Raw genomic sequence first — 19,819 nt, forward strand, 5'->3', positions numbered from 1 at the left:
TATATTGGTTTGGATTATTTTTTAATTATTTTCTTAATTTATTTTTTTCTTTTATTATTTATGGCATGCGAAGCTTCCTACAGGTACACCGTGCTGAGTGAAAAATGGTCTTTCACAGATTTCGATGACAAAAAAATATGGAGTGTGAAACATTCATTGTTCATTCAATTCTGGGTAACGTCAGGTCTCCCTGCTAGGAGATACATATATAGTGTGCATATATATAAGGAACTTTGTGTGTATAAATTTTATTTTTTATTAAAATTTCTAATAAAGGTACTTTATGTATCTGGCAGTGTTCTTAGATAGGTTTTGTATCAGAATGTCTGAGTATCGATAATCAAAATAATCTGACGAGAACGGGCGATTTTGACCAGTTACCACCTTACACAGCCTAACATAAGTGCATTTGAGAAGTTTAATCACCACATAAGCAGTAAGGTATGTCATATAAAATTAAGAGTATGATATGACAAGGGTGTGTTGAAAATGAATGTTAGAGCACAATTTAAGCATGATAGTTAATTCTTGTCATTTTAAACTTTAATATCGAGTTCTTTGATAGTGTCATCCAGCCATTTAAAAGGTGAAGGTTTTAATGCTGGATGTTCTGAATATCTTGACAATTTTTTCATTATGAAAGTTTATTTTTTTGTTTTTTATTTTTTTATATTTTTTTTTATTTTTATTTTTTTTTTATTTTAAGATAAGGATTGATAATTAGGGTTATTTAATCTTTAAGCTTGGATTATTTTCATGTTTAGGTCAATCTAACCTCTGACCTTAAGTGCATCTTATGAAACTGTAAATCTGTCAAAAATTTTGAATAAAACCTTTATTTAATCCATGATTTCCTTCCGCTTGCCATAAGGTAAGTCTTACGTAATCCATAATATTGTTTTAATATCGTATTGGAGATTAAATCTCATTGAGATCCATCGTTAGGAGGTGTTTGAGACATCCCTTAGGTCCGCATCGGGATTTGTACGATAGTCGGCACTATAGGGATAGCAAGCATCCTTTACATAGCCCCACTTGTTCAGCGTGTTCTTCAGCCCAGTTGAGTTTTATCAACTCTTTCTAGGGGAGTTCAGTACCTGCTGGAAGGTCTTTTGGTACATAAAAAGCCTAGTTGTTGTCTTTGATTCCACCAACACAGATGGAAGGATGGTGGGTTTTGTCCAAGATCTGCAACAGTTGCAAAGCTCTTGCAAGATGATAGTCGCTGCAGCACCTCTTGACGTCCAAATAGAGGACAGCGATTGTTGTTGCATTGAACCTCTCGAAGACTAGCACTGGATTTGGCATTAAATAACCCGAAAAGGGTTGATATGCCGTAAAACAAAAACCAACCAACCAACCATGTGTCTGTATACATACACATGATGCAAGAGAGATGCTAACTCAGTTTCTGGCTCTGGTTAAGGTCTGAGATAAAATGCAACAACAAAGCAAGGGGCTACCAAATGTGGGTTCAAACGATTCTCGTTTATGTCAGTGAATCCTGACCACTTTAAGTGGAAGACCTTAAGTGATTGGAAACTGTCAATCACCACTGCCTATGGCACATCCTTTGTGTCTGATAGCTGCACTTCCTCTCAAGCAACATAGTATGTTTCTCCTGTAGAATAAACTCCCTTTGACTATTCGTCTCATGAAATGTCTACACCGACTGAAAACACAACTTGAAAAACTTGAACAAAAAACTTTTAAATTGTTGAACTCTTGGTAAAAGAGTAGTCTAATGAATAAACTGGGGTACGATAATAAAGAGCCCTTTTTTGAGGAGATTAAGCTGCCCACATTTGAATAACTATATGCCTATCTTACTACACATCTCCTTGATCTAAAGGAGATGTGTCCATCATTCATGTGTTTGTTGTGGTTTATTACTCTGGGGAGCTGGTGTGCCGTGAATGGATGCAACAACCTTTCAAGGGACGTCACTGTAGTGCAGACCATCAAGTCACTCTTCCCGATAAACAATCTTATTGTTTTTTTTTGTTTTTTTTTTTATAATTAATATCTGGGGAGAGGGTAGATGGCTGGTTATGGTGCCCAGAACATAATAGCCATTTAAGAAACGTCCCAAGTTACTTTTCCTGATAAATGTCATACGATGCATCTATAGCGAAGTTAATAACAAAGAAGCTGAAAGTAAAGTAAACTGCAGGGGACAACTTTTTTGTTCTTTTTCCTTTGCCATGTTTCCCTTTTCCATTTTTTTTATTTCCCTTTTCCATTTTTTTTATTTCCCTTTTCCATTTTTTTTATTTCCCTTTTCCATTTTTTTTATTTCCCTTTTCCATTTTTTTTATTTCCCTTTTCCATTTTTTTTATTTCCCTTTTCCATTTTTTTTATTTCCCTTTTCCATTTTTTTTATTTCCCTTTTCCATTTTTTTTATTTCCCTTTTCCATTTTTTTTATTTCCCTTTTCCATTTTTTTTATTTCCCTTTTCCATTTTTTTTATTTCCCTTTTCCATTTTTTTTATTTCCCTTTTCCATTTTTTTTATTTCCCTTTTCCATTTTTTTTATTCCCGTTTTCCAATTTTTTTTATTTCCCTTTTCCATTTTTTTTATTTCCCTTTTCCATTTTTTTTATTTCCCTTTTCCATTTTTTTTATTTCCCTTTTCCATTTTTTTTATTTCCCTTTTCCATTTTTTTTATTTCCCTTTTCCATTTTTTTTATTTCCCTTTTCCATTTTTTTTATTTCCCTTTTCCATTTTTTTTATTTCCCTTTTCCATTTTTTTTATTTCCCTTTTCCATTTTTTTTATTTCCTTTTTCCATTTTTTTTATTCCCGTTTTCCAATTTTTTATATTTCCCTTTTCCATTTTTTTTATTTCTCTCTTTGGTTTGTTTTATTTGCCTCTTCTATTTTTAACTAAATTATATTTTTCCTCTTTATCTCCTCAAGGAGTTTTTGTAGGCTAGAGTGATTTTTTTTTTTTTTTTTTTTTTTCTGGGTATCAGCTTTTCAAATTCTCATCTTTCAATCTTGTCACATCTTCTGGCACTAGTAGAGAGGGAAATAAATGCAGCTATTCTATTGAAACGAACTATGGTCGATTATGACTCTTGTCTTTCAGAGCAGCTCAGTAGTTACCGCTGAAGGAAATGAACGCAGTGTAGCAAACTTTGTGGAAACCATTCTCCCATGAAGGTGTAAACTTTCATCTTGATTATGAAATCCAACATAAAGATATTTGACAATATACTTTGTAGCAATTGAAAAGTCTTTGAGAATGCGGTTTCAGACGATTAAGTTTTCATTAATTAAGACTTTTTTATTATTTTGTTCATATCTTTTTCTAGGTCAAATAAACAAGATAAATACAGGATAAATACATGATACTACATATATATGCTAGCGGAGGTACCTGGCGTTGTCCGGGTGTTGAGCACAAAAAAAAAGTTAGTATGCAGGCAGGTTTGAACCTGTGACACAAAGGCAAACAAACTTTTACTGTTACGCTACAAAGCTATAGGAAGTGGAAACTGTTCAAATTTAGTGATGTCAATCAAAAAGTTGACTTGTTAAGTCAATGCAGAAATGATCACTGGCTTAAGGCCAGTTCAGCTTTCCACCGATACATTTATTTGTTTCCCCATGCTGTTGGGGGAAAACTAGCCCCCCCCCCCAAGAAGGGGGTGCTCTCCAAATGAATAGCAATTGTTTGATATGAAGGGTTTTCCCCACATTGATCAAAGCTAATTGCTTTGCTGGAGGTCCCGGCAAACAATGTTCACTGCTATTAGTTTCACTTTTATACGAAAAACAAACACGCAATAGAATAGCATGAATTTTATAAAAGTTGATCAAAATAAAACTGCATACGATGTGCATTTACAAATTGTAGATATTATGATCTAGAGAGTATATAAAAAGTTCTAAAGAATAGTATCCCCACTCCCCACCCGTGAAAAAAGCCCTTGCTGAACATACAAAAACGTGTGCGGCCGTTTTGTCTTTTAATATATATATATATATATATATATATATATATATATATATATGGCAATCTGACTTGAATCCGTATGGCTCAATGGAAGTTCCATATAATTTATTTCAGTAAGAAAATTTCCCATTATATATATGTTCAACCTTGATTGAAATGTGTATAGGAAGACCCACTGCTGAATGCTGCTGTGAAACCTTACTTAGTTATATGGAATAAGTCAGAGAGAGTTGCAACCAGAGGTGTGTAAAAAAAAAAAAAATGGTTCTGACGTCACGGGCGGTCAAAATGCCTTTCATGCGATGTTGTGAGGGTTGAATGACTTGCAAAAAATGTTAGCAAAAAAACCGACCCTCCCTAGAGAAAGATACCCAGTTGAGGGTAAAGGAATTGATGTATAAGGTCTGCCTGCCTTCTACCACTTTGTTTTTTTTTTGTTTTTGTTTTTTTTTTGCTCAACACACACATCCAAACACCCGGGTAATGCCAGCTACCCATGGTAGTTGGATTATTTTCATTTTATCAGCCACTAGCCTACATGCCTGGCATTACCCGGGTGTTTGGAGGTGTGTGTTGAGCAAAAATACAAGTGGTAGTAGGCAGGCAGGCAGACTCAAACCCGTACCGCAAAGGAGGGTTTAAATAAGGCTATTCAATCGAAAAAAAAAAAAAAAACGGTGGAAAAAAAAATGACCCCCTCCTTGTAGAAAAATGCCAAATTTAGGATGAAGGAATTAATGTTTTTAGTCAATTTTTCGATATTTGTTGTCCGAAGAGTCGAGCTTCAAAACGATACTGATCTCATGAAAATCAGTTGCATCTTAAAGTTTTAGCAGACATACATACAAACATACATACATTTAAACAGACAGATGAGATTTATATAATAGACTATCAGGGGTACCTGGCATTGCCCAAGTATGTAATAAGGTGGGGGAGGGGGATGAAAAAGAGAAAGAAGCAGCGAACGGAAAAAAAAATCACATAAAAAAAAACAATCCGGCGTTGCTTGGGTGCCAAGTAAAAAAAAAAAAAAAAAAAAAGTGTTAGTAGGCAGGTAGGCTCGAACCCGTAACGCGAAGTCAATTGAAAAGAAAAGATGATTTGCAAAAACCGACCACTCCTTGTATAAAACTGCCCAGTTGAGGGTGAAGGAATTAATGTTTTTGGCCAATTTTTCGATATTTGTCGCTCGAAGGATAGCGCTTCAAAACCATCCAGTTTGGTCACATTCTTACATGTATGTTAGGAGTTTAAGGCAAGCATACAAATGCACACACACACACACACACACACACACACACACACACACACATTGCCCTTTATATATACTAGCCTGGGTGCCCGGGTGTTTGGAGGTGTTTGTTGAGCAAAAATAAAAATTGTAGTTGGCAGGCAGGCTCGAACCTGTGACGCAAAGGCGTAAAAAGAAAGTGGGGGTGTGTGTAAGGGTGTTGGTTAAGCAAAAAAAGGAAAATTGCGAGCGCAAAAAACATAAAAAAAAATAGTAGTAGTAAGCAGGCTCGAATCCTTAATGCACCAGAGGAAAAAGAGGCGGGGGGGGGGGGAAATGTCCAGCCTATGTGCCTACCATGGTTCTGACGTCACGGGCGGTTGAATAATGCCTTTTATGTGATGTTGTGAGGATTGAATGACTTGCAAAAAATGTCAGCGAAAAAACCGACCCTCCCTGTAGAAAGATGCCCAGTTGAGGGTAAAGGCCAAATTTTAGATATTTGTCGTCCGAAGGGTCGAGCTTCAAAATGAAAATCCGTTGCCTCTGTCGAAAGTTTTTGCGATACATACATACATTCATTCATACATACATATATGATGATTGCAACGTCTTGTCAGACGAGTGCCACTCCCTCAGACACTGAAAGTTCATGAGTCCAAAAATGACATAGACCTGCCGGTGAATTCACATGCTCAAGCAGACATGACACTAAAGACGGTCATTGGTATACATACATATATATACACACACGCACACATACATATGTACACATATCACACATATATACATGCATACATACACAATACACATTACGCACACATACATATACATACACACACACATGCAAACATACACAAGTCGGTCATTGGTATACATACATATAAATATATACATGCATACATACATGTCTATAAGCATACGCTCATATATACCCATATACATACACAATGCATGTTACAGAAACATACATATAGATACCCACATGCATAGATACACATACATGTACATCCACATATACACACATACACATACGTACACATATATACACACTTACCTACACATACATGCATTCATACACATATACACATACATATACATACACACATGCATAGATACACATATATGCATATACACACATACATGCCTACAAACATATAAATGTATATACCTACACACAAACATATACATATACACATAGATATAAATACATATAAACACACATGTACATATATAAATATATACACACACATACATATATAAATATACATACACATACATAGATACATATAATGATTCCAGATTAATTGTTACATGCATCCAGCATTTCAGGCGTACACACGTCACAGCTTTTTTATCGCCACAGAACTTTTTTTTCTTTTTTTTTTTAATAGACAAATGCCTGAGGGAGTATCTATACAAAGATGATGTTACAGAGTTTTAGCTTTGTACGACAGCTAAATCTCTTTCTGTTCAAAATGTTGATATCCAGCAACAAGCAAGAGCAAGATAGCCAGCAACAAGTCAAACTGCAGACCAGCTTAATGCGGGTACTGGTCTCCCGCTCTGTGTTTTTTTTTTTTTTTTTTTTTAATCAGAGATCCGCTTCTCCCAGACATAACACACATAGTAGCACACAAATACACATATACATGCGTACACATAATACACATGAAGGAACATTCCAAAAGTCTTAAATATTCAATGATCAGGACGACGATTATGGTGATGGGCACGATTTAAAAAAGAAAAAAATGGCACGGAGTTATATCTTATTTTTACGAAAAAGTTTCGCTATATGACTGTCACTTTTGAAGTAGAAAATGAAGATATGGACAATTTCACACATTTTTTTCACAAATAAAATCGACGAGTCAAATGTAAACACAGTCCAACCGACATATATTAAAGACGCTTACTCTTTTTTTTTTTTTTACATGGAGGGCACCACTTATCAAGGCCCAGAAGACACTGGGGGTTAAGGGTTATTGTGTGTATAGTAATCAATGGGATAGTATCATAGTAATAGTATTAGAGATTTGATAAAGTGTCATTACTTAAGGGGGCGGTTCATCAGGAATTTGTTTTTGTGGGACTTGAAGACATCCAAGTTGAAGTCGGGAGGGAAACAGGGAAGCGGAACATTGTTCCACAGGCATGCACTTCTAAGAAAGAATCTTTGTTCATGGAATCTACGTTTTGATTTAGGCATGGATAAAGAGTGGGGAGAATTATTGACTGTGGTTTCAGCTAGACGGGTGTTTTTCGTGAAAGATTGGCGAGGGGGTACCAGAGATTGGAGCTGAGACGAGCACTTGCCATGAAAATAACGATAAAACAAAGATAGGCTCGCAACGTCTCTTCTGTGGGAGAGAGGTTACAGGGAAGAGAAAAGGGCATCCCCCACTAAGCCACGGTCTATTTTGTACTCGGTCAAGGCAGGATAGGCTGTTTTTAGCAGCTCCTGCCCAGATGTGGCAGCAGTACTCCATCCTTGGACGTTTTTGGCTTTTATATAGATAGAGAATTCCATCATTAGTGAGATATCCTCTGGAGCGGTAGAAGGATCTCATCATTTTCCCAGTGACTTTGGCCACAGACTTTATGTACGTGTTCCATTTCAGATCAGGAGTAAAGGTCAAACCCAGAAGATTATCAAAACATGAGGCCTCCCCTAGACGGAAGCCATCCATTTTGATTGATGTCAGATGGGGATCAGTGTTTATGGTGTAAAGATAGGAGTTTGGTTTTTTGATGCATTAAAGGTGACCAGCCACCTCTTCCCCGACTGTACCACTTGCTCAAGATCTGAGGAGAAAGTCAGAGAACATTGTCATTTACGTCCTTTAATGTGTTGCCATAGATGTCAACGAATGATTTAAGTATGTGTTTTGGGAGATCATTGATGTAAATCAGGAAGAGAGTTGGGTCCAGCATGGACCCCTGAGGAACTCCAGTATTAATACTGTGGGCCTCTGATTTCTGCCCATCAACCACTACTCTTATAAGCCTATCAGAGAGAAATGATTTAATGATTGAGAAAACATTTCCAGTTATACCGTAGCTGGAAATATTGTGAAGTAGGCCTTTATGCCATACCTTATAGAAGGCCTTTGATATGTCAAGAGCAATTGCCCTAGAAATGAAGCCTTTGTCGAGAGATTCGCTAATCCTATAAGATATAACCATTAGTACATCTGCTGTAGATCTAGCAGAGCGGAAACCATATTGTGTGTCACTAAGGTTATTTCTGCTGAGGTGGTTGACTACTTCTCTATTTAATATAGGTTCCAGCAACTTAGTCATGACACACAGGAGGCTTATTGGTCTGTACTGAGAGGGAGATGACTTATCACGTGAATTCTCAAATACAGGGCATACTGATGAGGTTTTCCAGGGTGTTGGAAAGCACTTCTTAAGGCAACGCTTAAACAGTTTTGTAAGTATGGGGGCAAGTTCTGGTTGAAGCTTTTTTAACACTATAATTGGAATACCATCAGGGCCAGTTGCTTTACTGGAATCTAGGTTCTTGATTAGCTTGGCGACCTCACGCACAGATATTTGTATGTTACCTAGTGTGTTGTGTTATAGGAGGAAATACAGGGAGTTGATGACCTTCGTTGCATAGGGTAGAATTTGCTGCGAAGCTTTTGGCAAATAGTTTGGCCTTGTCTGATGCTGACGAGATGACCTCTGGTCAATTGATAATTGCTGGGATAGAACGCATGCTTCTGTTCAGGATCCTATTTGCTATTTGCCAAAACTGGTGGGAACCAAGCCGCTGCTTAGCTACTTTGGATTTAACGGATTGAGCATATAGCTCTCTTGCATTTCTTATTACTCTTTTACAGTGGTTGCTGGCGTTCCTGAAAGCAGCTTTATTTTCAGTGCATCTATTACGTTGGTAGCTATGGAAAAAGTGATTTCTGTGTGCGATGGCAGCAGTACATTCAGGGGAGAACCATGGCTGGCTGTTAGGTTTTTGTTGGAATTTTTTGGAGTGTATGAATCTGTCTATGCCTACAATTAACCATTCGGCCAGGTCTGATACTGTAGAGGACACATCCTTTTTAAACATGGAATGCAGAGGTAGATCAGATATGAATGTACGGAAGCTATCCCAGTCAGCCATAGGGTATCGATATACAGTACGGTGGAGAGGTACGCATGAAGACTTATTACATTTCATTTTTATCTTAACTGATACAATGGAGTGGTTGGAGGATCCCAGAGGAGATAGAACAGAACATGAGCATAGATCAGAGGAAGTTGTGAGAAAAAGGTCTAGAAGACTTGCGAACTGACCGGTACTATCGGGCACACGGGTGGGCTCTGGAACAATCTGAGTGAGGTCATAGGCAATGGCAAAATCATGACAGAACCTTCTCTCATCATCTTTCTTATTTGAGTGGGTCAGCCATTCCACGTTATGGACATTGAAGTCACCGCAAATGTGAATGTTAGCTGAGGGATGAGCAGGCAGGATGTGGTCAATTTTCTCAGATATACTCTTAAAGATAGTAACTCCGCTCTTGTGGGGGCGATAGAGGGCAAATATAAATGTGGTGGTGCACAAATGCAAAAGTGCAACCAGGAAGCACATATAAGGTAAATTAGGGTCTTCTCTGGAAATATCCCTGCCACACGGGAAGCCATCTTTAATGTAGGCACATATTCCATGCCCATGGCGATCTTGGGGGTCAGATTTAGATGTTAGGTTAAAAACGAACGTCTCGTTTTCTAGGTGAAACATCACGCCATAGAGAAATGAACTCGGAGCCAGTTCAGTTTTACACTTTCTGCATATGTTTGTTTCCCAAGATGTTTGGGAAAACCAGCTTCCCACAAAAAGGGGAGTGTCCAAGGTCTAATATGACGTGGGTTTCCCCGCATTGATCAAAGCTCATTGTTTCACATTCGGTTTTTAGTTTTGCTTTCATATAGAAAAACCAAACACAAGCGAGAGTAAGAAATAGCGCAAAAATAGCATGTAAAAGTCGCTCAAATAAAAGCTAGACGACCTCCTCTTTTAAATTGGAGATATTATAATCTAGGGAGTATAAAGTTCTAAGATGTGGTATTTCCTCTTAGCCCCCCACCCCCCAAAAAACCTTTGCCGGACATACAAAAAAATTGCACACACACACGCACACATATTTTCGCTTTTATATTATAGTCTGGCGCTGGCGGGGGTGCCCGTGTGTGTGTGTGTGTGTGTGTGTGTGTGTGTGTGTGTGTGTGTGTGTGTGTGTGTGTGTAGGAAAAAAGTGTTAGTAGGCAGGTAGGCTTGAACCTGAAACCTTGAGGCGAAGGTGGAAAATAAAGTGAAAAGAAAAGTTATATGTTACCGCGACACTAAGAGGGCAGAGATGTGAGAATGGTTGAAATTAAATGATTAAAAAGTTAAGTGAATGAGTTCACACAGGATGTCAAACATCACGCACTTAAGCCAGTTAAACCTTTTTCCTCAAGATGTTGAGGAAAATCAGCTCCCCACTAAAAGGGGAGTGTCCAAATGAATAGCAACTGTCTGATATGAATGGTCCCCCCCCCACATTGATCAAAGGTTATTGCTTTCTTGAGTGAAAGAGTACCAGAGAATCGGGTTTTCTTCGATTCCTTTCACTTTATTTATATGAAAAACACGCGAGAAGACACAATAGTGGGAATTTTCTAAAATAAAATTCGCTCAAATAAAAGATACACAACGTCTGTGTGCAAATCATAGCTATTATAATCTAGGAAGTATATAAAAAGTGCTGAGACATGGTAAGCCTCTCCGAGCCCCTCCCCCCCGGAAACAGCTGTTGCCGGACAGACAAAAAAAGGGCACACACTATCACACATTTTTGCTTTTATATTATAGATAGAAGATAACATTAGAAATGGTTGAAAAACCAACCTCTCTGACAAAACCTAATCCAGTTGAGCCATAAAGAATGATTAAATTTATTTATTTTTTTTTTTAATATTATGTATCCAGGACAATGCTAATCAAGAATGTACAAACTTTGTGGATGTTTTTTTTTTTTCTTTTACTTGGAAGGTCACTACTTATCAAGGCCCGAAGACCACTTGAGGATAGGGGTTAATGAATGTAAGGTGGTAGTGAAGCAATCCTTGATGATGTAAATTGGTTGGAATTTGCTTGTTTATGAGATCGATCTAACAGAAACTTGTTTACATTAGATTTGAAGGTTACCATGTTGTATTAAGCTGAGAAGCATACCAGCAGAACAGTGTTCCACAGGCAGGCAGTTTTGGGAAAGAAGCTCTGTTCATGGTATCTGTATCTACATTTAGGCACAGATAGAGATTGGATGAAACATAAGAATCGCATCTAGATGAGATAATTAAAATCCAAATTATCAATCTCCTTGCCCCCCCCCTTTTCTTTTTAAAACGTAATTAAGCTCGATTTTAGTTCTGTTGAGCTAGCTTCGAAACCGGTCAGCTGGCGCATTCATTTTTATTTTTTAATTTCACAATCTAAAATAATGTTTTCGAACAAGTTTAAATTTGGTCTTTACGTAGCCATAATAAAATATTAAAAAGTAAATATTACCTTATTAAAAAAAAAACTTTTATTCGTTGGGGAAAATTTCCGATTTTATCCGAGCCGATTATCAAATATACTTCCGGTTTACCATTTTGAAATGGAAAAACATAACGATTCTGACTATAATAGACTTCTTTTTTTTTTTTTTTTAAATCGTTAAAATAGTAACACAGAAATTATTATTAAATAAAATAAAAATATTTTCAGTAAATGCGGAACTATTTTTACCCATGCACCATGAGTTGATGACTTCCGATTTACAATATTTCAATATATTAATTTTGTTTGATTTCCTTTGCATGGTAATAACCTCTGGATTCTGGGACTATTTTCCATTTCACAACGCGAGCATAAATGAAGGGTGGTAAATATGCACTCACGTACCAAACGGCCTTGTAAAAAAAAAAAAAAAAAAAAAAACTTATATGCAATAAACACGAAAGAAAATGCCCCCCCTCTCAGGTGGCCAAAAAGTGAGTGCTCATGTTAAGTTAAATTTACGTGGAAAAATGATCAAGTTTTCGAAAAAGTAAATTCCTTATATCCTGTAAAGTATTTTTTGCGACGGAAATGGTTTAGTTTCGTTTTTAGCACACAAATCTAAATGTTTTGTTATATACGAACATGAGATTGGCCTTCGGGGGAGAAAAGTTTGTAAGGTCTGATAAGACTGCTAGATCGTAGATATGGTCCGGCAACCGAAACATGTGTAACTAAACAGATAAAAAGGTAATAAAAAAAATAAAACGCATATTTGCTCTGCAATAGTATTGAGCACTCTTTTCTGGTTTTTACTAATACCATTTTTGCTATATATATATATATATATATATATTTATTTGTGTGTGCATTTTTCTTATATTTTATACTTGCATTGTTCTTATTTTCATAGGCATAGTCATACGAAAGTCTGTATTGTATATTTCTATTGCCGTCTATAAATTTTTATTTATATACGCTATGACACTACCATCTATAGCAACACATCAAAGGCCGTAAATGACTCTCTGATTCCTTCTCCTCTGATCTTGAGCACGTGGTACAGAGGGGGAAGAGGTGGCTGGCTACTTTTTAATGCAACTAGAACCAAGCTCCTATCTTTACATCATCAACGCTCTGATCCCCATCTAGCATCAATTGAAATGGATGGCTCTCGTCTTCAGGAGGCTTCATTTTTTGACAAACTCCTGGGTTTGACCTTTACTCCTGTTCTGAAATGGAGCACGTATATCAAGTCTGTTGCCCGGGCCGCTGGGAAAATGGTAGGATCCTTTTACCGCTCCAGAAGATAACTCACTACTGATGCAATTCTCTATTTGTATAAAAGCCAAGTACATCCAAAGATATGTACTGCTGCCACATCTGGGCTGGAGCTTCTAAAAACGGCCTATCCTGCCTTGACAAAGTACAAAATACACTTCGTGGATTAGTGGGGAATGTCCTTTTCTCTTCCCTGCAACCTCCCTCCCACAGAAGAGACGTTGTGAGCCTGTCTTTGTTTTATCCTTATTTCCATGGCAAGTACTCGTCTGAGCTGCAATCTCTGGTGCCCCATCGCCAATCTTTCACGATAAACACCCGTCCAGCTAAAACTACTGTCAGCAATTTCCCCCACTCTTTATCTGTGCCCAAATCCTGAACAAAGCTTCTTTCTTAGATGTGCACGCTTGTGGAATTTTCTTCCGTTTGCCTGTTTCCTACCTGACTACAACTGCAATGTCTTCAAGTCCAACATAAACAAATTCCTGATTAATCGCTTCTTTAAGTAAGACACTTTATCAAATCTCCAATGCCAACTATTACTATGATATTATCCCCTTGATTACTGTATACACGATAACCTTATCCCTGAGTGGCTTCCGGGCCTTGATAAGAGGTGATCACCATGTAAAAAAAAAAAAACAAAACAAGAAAAACGGTGTTTCAAGTAAACTACATTAGCATCTTACATAAATTGTTAAATTCCTATTTAAAAAAAAAATAGAAAATTAAATCCACACAAGTGCTTTTTAGTTTTTTATCGTCTAGTGGCCTCCAGGCTTTGATAAGTGGTGACCTTTTGTTAAGAAAAAAAAAAAATAATAAAAAAAAAAAAAAATAAATAAAATAAAACGGTCAGTCATTTTAATAGTTGGCAGATTGTTTCAGTTTTTCAGCATGGTTAAACAGGCAAGTGCTTCCAGCTAAGATCAATAATCAAACGATTTTTAGAATCTTTTTTTTATTTTTTAAAAATTTTTATCGGCACTAGCCACAAGAAAGGAAAACCTTAATGTTTATATAAACGTTGTGAGCTGTTGAGCAAACTTTTAGTTATGAAGTTTTATTTTATTTTTTTTTTTTTATGCATTAAGGTTAATGTGGCACAAACACCTCTTGCTCCTCCCTCTCAGTTTTCACCATTTTTTTCTCCCCCCCCCCGCATTCAACAAATGGAGGGGGGGGGTTGTAGACCCTTGTCTGTTCGTCCGTCTACACTTTTCTCAATAACTACGCCTTGGAATTTTTAAAAATTTTGCACAAACATTAAACACGACAGGAGTAAAAAAGTAATGGAACAGATTTTCTGTGAAAACTCCGGTGCTCCCCCCCCCCCCTCCGAGGTGCCTTTTGGATTAAAATGGCTAAAATTGACACTTTTGTGCTTATTAAAAAATCATACTTCGGATTTTTATAAAACTTTCTGAAAAGTTGTAACTAACTGATTTCTATATAATTTTGTTTATCTGTACTTCGTGATAACTCTTGGGTGTGCCCCAGGGGCTCTTTTAGGGCTAATAAAAACACTCCATTTTTGGGACTATTTTACCATATTTGCCTAAAACTTTCTGTACATGTCTATTCAGCAGTTTTGCATCATGCTGAACTCAAATTTAAATATGTTAAGGCCTTGGGGACTCTTGGGGCTAAATGGTGGGAACAAATGATGGACTTTGTCATTTCTTTTTTTTGCATGGTGCAGAACTCAAATTTACATATGTTAAGGCCTAAAACTGCACTGTTTGTTCATTTTCACTTGGATTTGACATTGCCTGGGGATTTTTGTGGCTAAATGCTGAACTTGGTCATTTTTTTTTTTTTTTTTATGCTTCGTTCACTGTGCATTCGCAGGGGACTGTGCATGCTTCACTTGCTTTTGTTTTTTTATTATGCACTGAGGTTAATGTGTCCCACAAATGAAAAATATCACAAACACCTCTTGCTCCTCCCTCCCAGCTTTCAGCATTTTACTTTTGTTGTGGTTATGCAAGTACAAAAAATCCAACGAATGGATAGGTAAAGAAATGACAGGTGCAAAACATAACAGGTGGCCAAGTAGGTACGTTGTAAATGTTAATAAAACCAGAAAGGTGGATCACTATTAACAATTTCTCCCACTCCCTATCGGTACTTAATAGGCTGCTGGACCCAAGGCAAAAATTATCACTTTTAATGAGATGTAAAAGAGGTGGCGATTTTTTTAATTTTTATTTCTTTTTTTTTTTTTTTTTTTTTTTTTTTATAATACTAGCGAGGGGTACCCGGCGTTGCCCGGGTGTTTGGAGGTTGTGTGTGTGTGTGTGTGTGAAAACCCTGGGGGGGTTTAAAATGTTTTGGTAGGTAAGTATGAGGATCGAACCCGAACCATTGAGGCAAAGTTGGAAATTAAAGTGTGGAAAAAAAAGAGTGCGACGGTTTTAACCATTGGGCCATCGCGAGATGCTAACGGAAACACGTTTGAATTTATTTTATTACTTGGATTTGGCAGGTGCATGTTTTAATGACTTAATGAGGTCAAGTTTGACTGCGGGATAGTATTTCATTTACTGCGGAATGCTTTTTTTTAATTTTTTATTTTCTCAAGATGTTATAAGAAAAAGACTAACCCACATGTGGCGAGCGACAAATGTTGAATATTTATCTTCCCAAAATCGAGCAAATTAAATAGACAGGCGAGCTTCCTTGTTAACTGTGAGATATTACGATTTATATGTGATATAAAAAGTTTTAAAAAGTTGTGAACCGACCGACTGCTTCTCTGAAAAAAGCCTTTTGTAGACATACAGAAAATCTTTATTGAGATTTTAACATTCTCAAAGTGATGTCATGGTAACATAACTTGGAGAAGATGCGTCATTCCTCAATATTATTGGACTAACTCTGCTTTATCAAATGGGATAAAAAAAAAAATGGAAGATAAAATTTGTGGTAAATTTTATTTTATCATTTATTAAAATAGGTATATAATTAAATATAATGTTGTGACCGTTTGGCTGTGATCATAGCGTAGGATCTGTTAACTGTGGTAAGCAGGGCCAGGGGTCAAAACATTATTGATTCGAGCAACGACAGGTCACTGGATCGATTATTATGATTAAAAAAAAAAACAATTAGATTGGGGAAAAACTGAATGACAGCTGAAATAATAATATTGCTAGAAGGAATGTGAAAATAGAAAATAGATGTAAACATGATTTTGGTTTGCATAAACAAGTAACCAGATTGAGGTTACATTAGCTGTTGGTCTGAGACACGTAATGAGATGTAGATTTGGGGAGATTCTAGTCAGTTGTTAGCTGGACATCAGAGAGAACGGTCGACTCAAAAGGGGAGAGTTGGTCTCTCCATGACGCAGGGAGCGGTGCCATCTCAGGCAGCCAAGATGTAAAGACGTTGAAATCTTTGAAGATGTCAGCTAAAATCATGAAAATAAATGTTCGTAAATAATTCAGGTATGTGTTGTATTGTTTGCATCTGTTAAAAAGAACTGTTTGTCTGCAACTGTTTCGATACATCTACGTCAATGATTTCGTGTTAGAACTGTTGCATAAATGTTAAAATATACACACTAGATGATCAACTAAATGATACGTCATATATGCATACACGCATTTACACATACATGAATATACAGAAATATAAACCCCACTATGCAACATGTACGTCGTTATAAAACACATACACATTACACAACAGACCCCTTTTTAGAGCGCCAGTATATAACATAATCAACCTACAACAACAAACGCATCATCATACAAAAAAAAGAATTGATGTCATTGAAAGAGGAAAGATTAAATTTCATTTACATATTAATAGTAGTATTTATTTGCTTCCTCACGAAAGCAAAATGTGACACAAGGTCGTTTTTAATATGGAGTTAAACCAGCTGCCCGAAAAAAAAGGCAAGAGGGGCACTCTGATAGGAACCAAAAATAATTGTCTCGGTATAGAGAGTTTCTCCTCCATTGTCAGAAACAAATTACCTTAAGAGTAGCATCAGAGCAGATACTACGCTTTGATCTTGGCCTGACGGCCAAGAACTTGAAAAGTAGCCAAGATAGAACTAAAAAATTGATGTCGGCATCAAAAATGCTTTTTTATGTTAAATATTATGAGAAATCGTTTTAAGTTAAACTATAGTGAGGAATACACATTTTGTATTGAGAAATACACACTTTAAATATGTGATCATTAGGCAAAGTTATCCAATATGACGCAAATGAGACGGCCGTATTGGATAATTTGTTATTCTTTACCTAATGTTTACATATTTAAAGTGTGTATTTCTCAAATTTTTACTCTTGGTGTTTAAGATTTTTTTATAAGGAGTGTGGGGGGGGGGTAAAGCATGCATGGTTCCCCGTGAGTGCACAGTGAATGAGGCAAAAAAAAAAAAAAAAAAAATGACTAAGTTCAGCATTTTCCCCCACCCCTTTAAAACTTCAACTACATATCTATTTAAATTTAAGGGAAGTATAAAGTTGATCTTGGGTTTACTTTCGCCAATTACGTAACTCTCACTTCCGTTTTAGTCCTCACATTCCATAAATAATGTTTCTGAAAAAGAGAGAAGAATTGCTGTTTTTTGTGTCGGAATCTATTCCATCTAACACTATCATTGGCAAGTTTTTGACCTTGAAATATATATATATATATATACACACATATATATTTTAAAATACAATTTTCTTTTTAGCTTCTTACATTAAGTGGCTTCGTGCCTTGTTTGGAGTGATTTCCATTAAAAAAGTATTCATAAGACTAATTTACAGTTTTCTAAATATCAATTTCTTTACTTTTGGCAAAGGGTGGGGGTTAGTGAAATAAAGAAATGTTATAAGCATAATGAAAATAGACATGGTCTTAATTTAATCACAACGAACATGCAACATTAAATCATGTTTTCTTTTTTATTTTTATTTTTTTTTCCAAAGTAAACAATGAACGTGATCAGAAGTTTATAGATGTCCCTTCTTTCTTAAGAATGCTATGACAGCTTATGACTGGCTTAAAATTTCAAATATATACTATTTTGATGAAATTTAAATCTTATGTAAAATGTTTACAGAGAAGACAATGGAAGTGATTTAGAATCTCTATGTACCCTTCCTAAGGTTGTTAGATATTCATCGGCCAATGGCGAAAGGTCTGCTAGTCGGCGATTATGATTATTCAAGCTAAAAAAATTGTGTCAGCTGAAATATGCTTTAGAATAATCAAAATAGTTAAAATAAATATTCACATTAATTTAGGAATAGAACTTAAGAATGTTATAACAATTTAGTTAAAAACTTAGAATAATGGCATGTAAAAACATCAGGTGATTATCTTAGTGATGTATACTAACGACATCATTTTGATGGAAGATGGTTTTTTGAGATATGTGGAAATTGGTGGAGGCAGTCAGAGTCTTCAGATCGTGATGGCTCCAAATAGATTGGGTTAGAAATAACGATAGTCAGAATCAACATCGCAACTTTCCATAAGTGGGGGGAAAAAAACACTCTGGAATAAAAAGTTGCCAGAAATAAGACCCGAGGCTCTGTCATTTCTTGGAAAGAATTTCCATTGCAGCCTCCCATCAAACAAGACCAAAGATGGACCAAATATGTTCCCAATTGGCCAGATGTTGAAACCCCAGTAAGTGTTATTTGTCCTTTGTGTTGGAAAGGTAGTTATGTATGTTCACGTCTCGTCATGAACTGTAATTGAATATACATACATACACACATAATGAACTCTAGATAGATGATCACAACATTAGACAGCCATAAATAAACACGTGTATATGTATGTCATATAGATGACTGTGACACATATATGATGATTTCTACATCTTGTCAGAGTACCACTCCCTCAGTCACTGAACGTCCATGTGCTCAAAGATGACTTAAGTCCTGCCAGTGACTTGCATACTCTCAAGCAGACATGACATTGATGACAGTCACTGGTTTACATGAAACCAACAGCAACGGAACTTGTATCATCGTGCACTTTCATGTGATTAACAAGACTTGCCTTGGACAACAGAGCCTGGCCACACAGATCTTCATGATTTGGTAACACGGCTTGGTATTTCCTACATGCTCTCTCTTCGCCCAGTTTACCTTAGCTGCTTCAAAGTGTTCAACGCCCCTGTATACCAGGCCCCTCCATTGCTCGCGATCAAACGCTAAGAAACCCAACTGTCAGCAGGAACATGAATGTTCACCAAACTCCTCTTGATGCTATCTAGAAAACGTTTTTTGGGCTCATGCTGGGGGTCTTCTGCCAAGAAGCAGCTCACCATAAAACAACTGTTTTGGGAGTCGATAGTCATCAACTGGACAAGATAACCTGCCCAACGCATCTGGTTCTTGATAAAAGTGGTAACAATACTGGTTGTTTTGTCTGATTTAAGACACATGTATCGGGCAAAAAACTGTCCCACTTTAAACCAAGAATGTGTCTTAGACAATGCTGATGAAACCTCAAGCTGTTCTACATATGATCGGTACAGCGTCCATGTTTTAGAGGCATAGAGTAGGGATGGCAATACACATGTTTGATATACTGGCGTTTTAGTTGTCAGATCATCATCAGACCAGACTCTGTCTTGTAACCTTTCAAATGCATTTGATGCCTTGCTGATTCTGTCTTATTTCCACATCAAGACACATATATACAAACATATATACAAACATAAAGTCTAAGCACTACAGGACCCAGCATGCATCATATACATAAGCCTGTCCATGTTATACAGAACTCTGCAATACAAGGTAGCATAATCCTCTTAGATTTAATTAAAATAGATACA

At 36.6% G+C, this 19,819-nt stretch overlaps 1 protein-coding gene across 1 annotated transcript in view; it reads left to right on the forward strand.

Annotated features, from left to right (window-relative positions):
* Nucleotides 1-19,819, forward strand: part of LOC145266522 (UDP-glucuronic acid decarboxylase 1-like) — a 143,522-nt gene that overhangs the window by 50,787 nt on the left and 72,916 nt on the right. The gene's annotated exons all lie outside the window — the stretch shown is intronic.

The sequence above is a fragment of the Euprymna scolopes genome, chromosome 41 (assembly GCF_053919585.1).
Source record: "Euprymna scolopes isolate OS-2025 chromosome 41, ASM5391958v1, whole genome shotgun sequence".
In the NCBI taxonomy this organism is placed as follows: domain Eukaryota; kingdom Metazoa; phylum Mollusca; class Cephalopoda; order Sepiida; family Sepiolidae; genus Euprymna; species Euprymna scolopes.